This window comes from Macrobrachium rosenbergii, chromosome 16 (assembly GCF_040412425.1).
Source record: "Macrobrachium rosenbergii isolate ZJJX-2024 chromosome 16, ASM4041242v1, whole genome shotgun sequence".
NCBI lineage: Eukaryota > Metazoa > Arthropoda > Malacostraca > Decapoda > Palaemonidae > Macrobrachium > Macrobrachium rosenbergii.
The window spans coordinates 60,663,801-60,671,977 of NC_089756.1; the positions used below are offsets into that span (position 1 = coordinate 60,663,801).

General features: G+C 37.8%; 1 pseudogene; it reads left to right on the top strand.

Moving 5' to 3' along the window:
* LOC136847465 (serine protease filzig-like) overlaps nucleotides 1-8,177 on the top strand; it is a 79,014-nt pseudogene that overhangs the window by 41,566 nt on the left and 29,271 nt on the right.

Genomic DNA, 8,177 nt, shown 5'->3' on the forward strand with positions numbered 1-8,177 from the left:
GTTTAAAAACTGATATGGCTATTGGACTAAATGAGAAATTTTCAAACTTTGTACTTGTCTATATCAGCTATTCTGATGTTGCAATTGGTGATCATCTGAATGTAGAGGCTTATTCCTTGGAAAAATATCTGTTTTTTTCCACTCTTTGAAATTTGATTTTATTTGTCGTAAGAAGACTTGGATTTTTTAAAACTCCTCTTCCGGTTCTTGTGAAGTTTTCAAACGTGTCATCTGGGAAAAGCAAGTCACATAGTTGTCTTAATATTTCTATTTTGCCAGAGGATAAGGATGAGCCTTAAGCATCCTTGTTTGTTTAGGAAATCTGACTCTACAATATAATATTTCTTGTACTATTTTCGTGGAGGCTTTGAAGAGTAAACTGGTCGAAAACGTCAGTTTCTTTCATACAAAATAGGCGTCGTCGTAATTCAGTGTCTCAATCTGGGTAGGCAGAAGTGGAGTCAAAACTGATGAACGTCATTAAAAAAGGGCTTAAGAGATCCAGCAGTGATTGGTTAGATATTTTAAATGCTATGAAATATCCTTGATAACTGTAAGGTTCTCTTCTTCAAACAAGTCGGCTATTGACAATGTTGCCTAACGAAAGAGCGTAACGCTTTATTCTTTAAAGATTTAAATAAAATAGAAAAAGGAGCACTGCACTGTAACGTGAAAGTCAGAATGTCTGAACAAACAAGGTTACCTTAGTCACACCCTTATCCATTGGCAAATAAAAATATTAAGACTCCACTATTTGACTCTTTCTATCCCCTGGTGATATGTTTGAAAACTTCACAAAACCTGAAGAACTCGCACTCAAAGAATCCAAGTCATTTTATAAAGACTGCCTAAACAGGCACCCTAAACTTAGCCTGTTACTGTCTGAAAAAAGTTGGCGAAACTTTTTCAGTCCACTTACCGTATGCGCAACCTTTTAGACTTGAGAAAAGGAACATTCCCAACGTTTCCATTCTGTCCATCACCAGACGACATGTTCGAAGAGGCGAACGCGACCGTGACGGGCTGGGGTCGTTACAGCACCCGCTTGAAGTCTACCAGCCACGTGCTGAAGGAGCACTCAGGACCTCTCATGGACACCACAAAATGCCTCGCTGCTTGGGATAAGTTCCCGGGAATTTCGGCAAGATTCCCTGACCATGTGTGCTTTGATGTCACCATGGGAACGCCCTGTCACGTAAGTCTTTCATTTTGGCTTTTTCAGTGGGTATTGAAGGATGCCCTCCTGTCGCTCCTCATTTAGTCAGTCAAGCGGGTCACTGTTTTTTATAGTTTTAATTTTTTCCTTAGGCTGCAAGGACGCCGCGCTGTGGTTGATATGGGTTGAATTACAACCAGCTCTAGTTTATGTACCTAAGAAAAATGCAAATTACTTTAGAAATTTATTAATTGATCGTGCGGAAATACAAACCGTCAATTTGAGTTTGTAGTTTTCATTTTTGAATTTAGTCTGCAGTATTACTTCCGTAATTTTCCCAGAAGGTATCATTTTTTCCTTGGGTATTTCAAATTTCTCATATCTGTTAATTCGTGAGTCATGTACTGAAAAATCGAGGTGCCGAGAGATTTGTGGCATAGTTTTTAAAGAAGGCGATGAATGCTTCAGTTCATACAATCAACAAGCAACCGAATTAAGTATCTTGTGTTCGTATTTACCGAGAGCCCTGATGCAGACCCGTAAGTTTGAAGTGTCATTACTAGAAGGTGATTTGGTTCCTTGATTTAACCTCTGACAATGAGGTTAGTTTACATAGCAAGGTTTCCTACAGTGTTGTATGGAGTTTTATGAAAATTCTGTTGTACGTGGCCCTTGTGATTGGCAACAAGGGATTAGGTTTTGGGAGGGGTCCGGTTCTGAAGAAGGGACTATTGGTTGGGGCCAGGGTGCAAAATCTCAGCCCTGACTGAGGTTTGGGGTGTCCGACCGCTCCGTACAGATGTAGATGCAATCAATACCAATTAGTATGATAGGGTGGCACCTTGCAGAGCATTAAATATCTCCAAGTTCTTCCAAGATAAGCGAGGGTTGCATTAGTCTATCTTTCCCATTGACCTCCTGATGAAGGGAAAGTCTAGAAGCTTTGGTTTTGAACCATGAACTGAATTTTAATGTTCTTGGAAACTTTTTGTGAGGTTTGTTTCAGCTACATATGTTGTTAAGCATTTTGAAATGTTGTTCAAGGGTAACTCGAAAAAAAATTGTTTACTAATTTCAATTTCTTATTACAGAATGTTGAAAGTAGGTGTAAACCAAAATGATTTCAAGTTTTCCGAGATTTTACGATTTTTTTTAATATTTTGTTTATTTAATGGTTTTCGTTTCTGTTGTGGAAAACCGCGAGATGTTTAGAGTGTTTGGTGTTTATTATGGGTGGTTTTCATAAGCCAAAAGGTGATAACGATTGGCTTCTAATTCTTAAACATAAAATAAGTGTTTTTTAAATCTGTTAAGACGACGTTGAAATATTCACCAAGAGTAACAGCCTCCTACGCTGGCAAGGCGAATAACATTATGAAAAACTTCTGGACCTTGGAGTAATAGATATAAGGTGGTCCTTTGTACACTCGGCAAGGAAAGTGAGGATACAGTTTTTTTAAATCTTCGGACATATATTGCTAATTAATGCGACATCTGGCAACTTTAGAAGGGGGAGGAGCTTCAGTCTTAATGTGTTTGCTTTTTGCTCGACCTCCTATAACTTTCAATCATATTCTACGGTTCTGAAATCATTGATACTTAAATGCAGTAGTAAGCTTTACAGTATTCGTTCAAGTTGTAATTTGCAGCGACAGTTCTGAGCAAAATAAACATTTTTCGACATAACCTACCAAGTAACCTTACACAAATGAATTTATGACACCACAATGAACGGAATGCTTGCGTAATCGGAAACACGATCTTCCATAATGAAATCAATAGTTAAATTTGAGCAATGTCCAAAGAAAAACATGGGGAACAATAAAGGAACGAATGCAATGTTATGATGAGAGAGAGAGAGAGAGAGAGAGAGAGAGAGAGAGAGAGAGAGAGAGAGAGAGAGAGAGAGAGTTGATGTTGTGTAAGCCTAGGCCTATATGTAGAGCTACTCATTTCATTATTTTTTTTTTTATTTAGAGATTGAGCGATACTATATTTGTATAGTATGTTTTAGCAATGGAGAGAGAGAGAGAGAGAGAGAGAGAGAGAGAGAGAGAGAGAGAGAGAAAGAGAGAGAGTTGCTGTTGTGTAAGCCTAGGCCTATATGTAGAGCTACTCATTTTATTATTTTTTCTTTTAGAGATTGAGCGATACTATATTTGTATAGTATGTTTTAGCAATGGAGAGAGAGAGAGAGAGAGAGAGAGAGAGAGAGAGAGAGAGAGAGAGAGAGAGAGAGAGAGAGAGAGAGAAACTATGGCAACATCAAGAAACATCCAGTTACTTGTGTTTTCCCGCCGAAGTTCTGGCGTTACTCCGCACATCATAGAGAACGCTCTTGCGGATTTAAACAGATCAACCTACCCTAGCTGTCACATCATTTACTGCCATTAATTCCAGCTGACCTTTAACACCGTGAAATATAAATATGTATGTGTAAAAATTAAATAAATTATCATTACCTCGTATGATGATGCAATAATAAGCCTGTTCATAATGGAAAACGAGTAAATATTGCCGCTCTGATAAACAGTACCACACCGAGATATCCATACACTATCTTTTAGATCTCTATGAACGAAGTCATCTGAGAAATTCTGATTACTTCGGACATCCATGGTGGTTTTAAGTATCTGAACGTTTTTGTTTTGCAGATTTAATATATATGATATAATTTGCATTGTATCTTCATATTCTAGAGTAAATTTACCGAGATTATGTGTTTTCTATAAGAAAAAAAATACAAATTCGATGAACGAAATCTAATGAAAACTGTATCCCCACTTTTCTTGCCGAGTGTACGTTTCAACATTTTTCTGTACACACACCACAGACTTGATTAAATCCGATAACACCAGAATTGGCTAACAGGGATCCCTTCAATTTGTACACAATAGTTCAAGGAATGCTGAAGTTGAGAGAGAGAGAGAGAGAGAGAGAGAGAGAGAGAGAGAGAGAGAGAGAGAGAGAGAGAGAGAGAGAACTCTGTCCAAAATAAGCATATTAGAATGACTGTGAAAGAACACCTAAATTATATAAATGATCTGCTGTCCCTTAACATTTCTACAATGACCGGCTCTGAGCGACAAAATGGCGCTTGTTAAGGTTTAATCGGATCTTGCAGATGTGGTATTTTCGTTCCTCTTATTTATTCATTCATTTATTTTTGGGTCTTCTGATTCCTGCTGCTGTTGCTTCGGTATTGCTACATTATTATGACACACTGTCATTGTATCGCCCAAGAATACCAGTGATAAATTATCAATAGGTAATTACTGAAAGAATATACGTCTGACTGCAACAAACAATTGATGTTAGAGATTCGGATGAGTTCTATTGATAAGACGCTCTAATGAACTTTCCAAAAACTTCAAGTTTTTAAATATAACTTATTTTGTTTGATTTCATTTCTCTTAGAACCTCACAGTTTGCATCTCCTTTTCTGTAAGGGGTAAGTTGGCAACACTGTGAAGCCGTGTTGAAATTGCCTCTTAGATTGTTTACTTTTAGTTTTGTCAAAAGAAAACTATTTGTCTGTCCGTCCGCACTTTGTCTGTCCGTCCTCAGATCTTAAAAACTACTGAGGCTAGAGGGCTGCAAATTGGTATGTTGATCATCCCCCCTCCAATCATCAAACATACCAAAATGCTGCCCTCTAGCCTCAGTAGTTTATATTTTATTTAAGGTTAAAATTAGCCGTAATCGTGCTTTTGGCAATGATACAGGATAGGCCACCACCGGGCCGTGGTTAAAGTTTCGTGGGCCGCAGTTCATACAGCGTTATACCGAGACCACCGAAAGATAGATCTATTTTCGGTGGCCTTGATTATAAGCGAAATCCATGGCCCTTGGCAGCTAAGCCCCGCCCACTGCACGCCAGTGGTTGGCTAGCTCTCGAAAGGGAATGACGTCACACTAGTTAACAGTCCAAATGATTGCCATTACGGATTTGCCTAGGTTCAGTCATGTTGAGCTCCGTGCATGAACGATGACACCACAGATTTGAGTTCCCGGAATTGTGAGGTCTGCAATTCACATCTCCGATAAAAGATACATTAAGTTGTATACAGTAATATCATTACGAAGATCTTGGATCATTCTGTTGGTGTATCTTTTTTTATATATTTTGATCATGCGCACACTAAATACACAAGTATCTTGCTTGTTTTCTTTCTTTTAAATCGGTGTTGGCATACATAAGCGATTCCACATAGCCACATTAATTGAAATAAAACATAGACTTATGCTGCCAATTCCGATATTAGAATATTAATACGTGATAATCCTGCATGTCAAAAGTTAATATCATTATAAGATTAGGCCTACATGTAAAATTCTTATATTTTGGGGCAATGGCAAGGGATAAGCCTGCACAGCAAATTCTTATATTTTGAGGCAAGGACAGGCATAGGCCTACACATCTAATTCTTATATTTTGAGGCAATGACAAAGCATAAAGCTACTCAACAAATTCTTATATTTTGAGGCAATGACAGGGCATAGGCCTACACATCAAATTCTTATATTGTAAGGTCATGACAGAGCATAGGCCTACACAACAAATTCTTATATTTTAAGGCCATGACAGAGCATAGGCCTACACATCAAATTCTTATATTTTAAGGCAATGACAGGGCATAGGCCTGCACATCAAATTCTTATATTTTGAGGCAATGACGGAGTATAGGGCTTTTTAACAAATTCTTATATTTTGAGGAAATGACAGGGCATAGGGCTACACAACAAATTCTTATATTTTGAGGAAATAAAAGGACATAGGGCTACACAACAAATTCTTATATTTTGAGGCAATGACAGGGCATAGGGCTACACAACAAATTCTTATATTTTGAGGAAATGACAGGACATAGGGCTACACAACAAATTCTTATATTTTGAGGAAATCACAGGGCATAGGGCTACACAACAAATTGTTATATTTTGAGGCAATGACAGGGTATAGGGCTACACAACAAATTCTTATATTTTGAGGCAATGACAGGGCATAGGGCTACGCAACAAATTCTTATATTTTGAGGCAATGACAGGGCATAGGGCTACACAACAAATCCTTTTATATTTTGAGGCAATGACGGGGCATAGGGCTACACAACAAATTCGTATAATTTGAGGCAATGATGGGGTATAGGGCTACACAACAAATTCTTATATTTTGAGGCAATGACAGGGCATAGGGCGACACAACAAATTCTTATATTTTGAGGCAATGACGGCGTACAAGGCTACTCAACAATTTCTTATATTTTCAGGCAATGGTAGGGCATAGGCCTATTCAGCAAATTCTTATATTTTGAGGGCCACACAACAAATTCTCATATTTTAAGGCAATGACAGAGCATAGGGCTACACAACAAATTCTTATATTTTGAGGCAATGAGGGAGTATAGGGCTACTCAAAAAATTCTTATATTTTGAGGCAATGCCAGCGCATAGGGCTACACAACAAATTCTTATATTTTGAGGAAATGACAGGGCATAGGGCTACACAACAAATTCTTATATTTTGAGGCAATGATGGGGTATAGGGCTACAAAACAAATTCTTATATTTTGAGGCAATGCCAGCTCATAGGGCTACACAAATTCTTATATTTTGAGCAAATGACAGGGCATAGGGCTACACAACAAATTATTATATTTTGAGGCAATTACAGGGCATAGGGCTACAAAACAAATTCTTATATTTTGAGGAAATGGCAGGGCATAGGGCTACACAACAAATTCTTATATTTTGAGGCAATGACAGGGCACAGGGCTACACATCAAATTATTATATTTTGAGGCAATGACAGGGTATAGGGCTACAAACAAATTCTTATATTTTGAGGCTATGGCTACACAACAAATTCTTATGCTTTGTGGCAATGACAGGGCATAGGCCTACACATCATATTCTTTTATTTTGAGGCAATGACAAGGCATAGGGCTTCACAGCAAATTCTTATATTTTGAGGCAATGGCAGGGCATAGGCCTACACATTAAATTATATTTTGAGGCAATGACAGGGCATAGGGCTACACAACAAATTCTTATATCATGAGGCAATGAGGGAGTATAGGGCTACTAAAAAAATTCTTATATTTTGAGGCAATGGCAGGGCGTGGGCCTACACAACAAATTCTTATATTTTGAGGCAATGACAGGGCATAGCGCTACACAACAAATTCTTATATTTTGAGGCAATGACGGAGTATAGGGCTACTCAATAAATTCTTATATTTAGAGGCAATGACAGGGCATAAGGCTACACAACAAATTCTTATATTTTGAGGCAATGATGGGGTATATGGCTACGCAACAAATTCTTATATTTAGAGGCAATGGCAGGGCATAGACCTACACAACAAATTCTTATATTTTGAGGCAATGACAGGTCATAGGGCTACACATCAAATTCTTATATTTTGAGGCAATGACGGGGTGTAGGGCTACACAACAAATTCTTATATTTTGAGTCAATGACAGGGCATAGGCCTACACAACAAATTCTTATATTTTGAGGCAATGACGCGGCATAGGCCTACACATCACATTCTTATATTTTGAGGCAATGACAGGGCATAGGCCTACACCAAATTCTTATATTTTGAGGCAATGACAGGGCATAGGGCTACACAACAAATTCTTATATTTTGAGGCAATGGCAGGGCATAGGCCTACACAAAAAATTCTTATATTTTCAGGTACTAACAGTCATAGGGCTACACACCAAATTCTTATATTTTGAGTTGTGCCTACGTGTCATTTTCTTATTGCAAATAATTTTCCTCCTGTATTTGGTGGAAACATAGTAGCTTTTAATTGATACAGTAAGATTTGTGGGCATGTCGGCAGTGGCACACATAGACCAATCATAAGGTTGTCTTAGCCTTAAACACAATTATTGAACTGCTGTCAATGAATTATATAGAATATATATTAAAAACAAGGATAACAAATTATATTACTGTGATGAGTAAATATAAGGCTGTTGTAGCATTTCTGTGAAAATGAAGGCTAT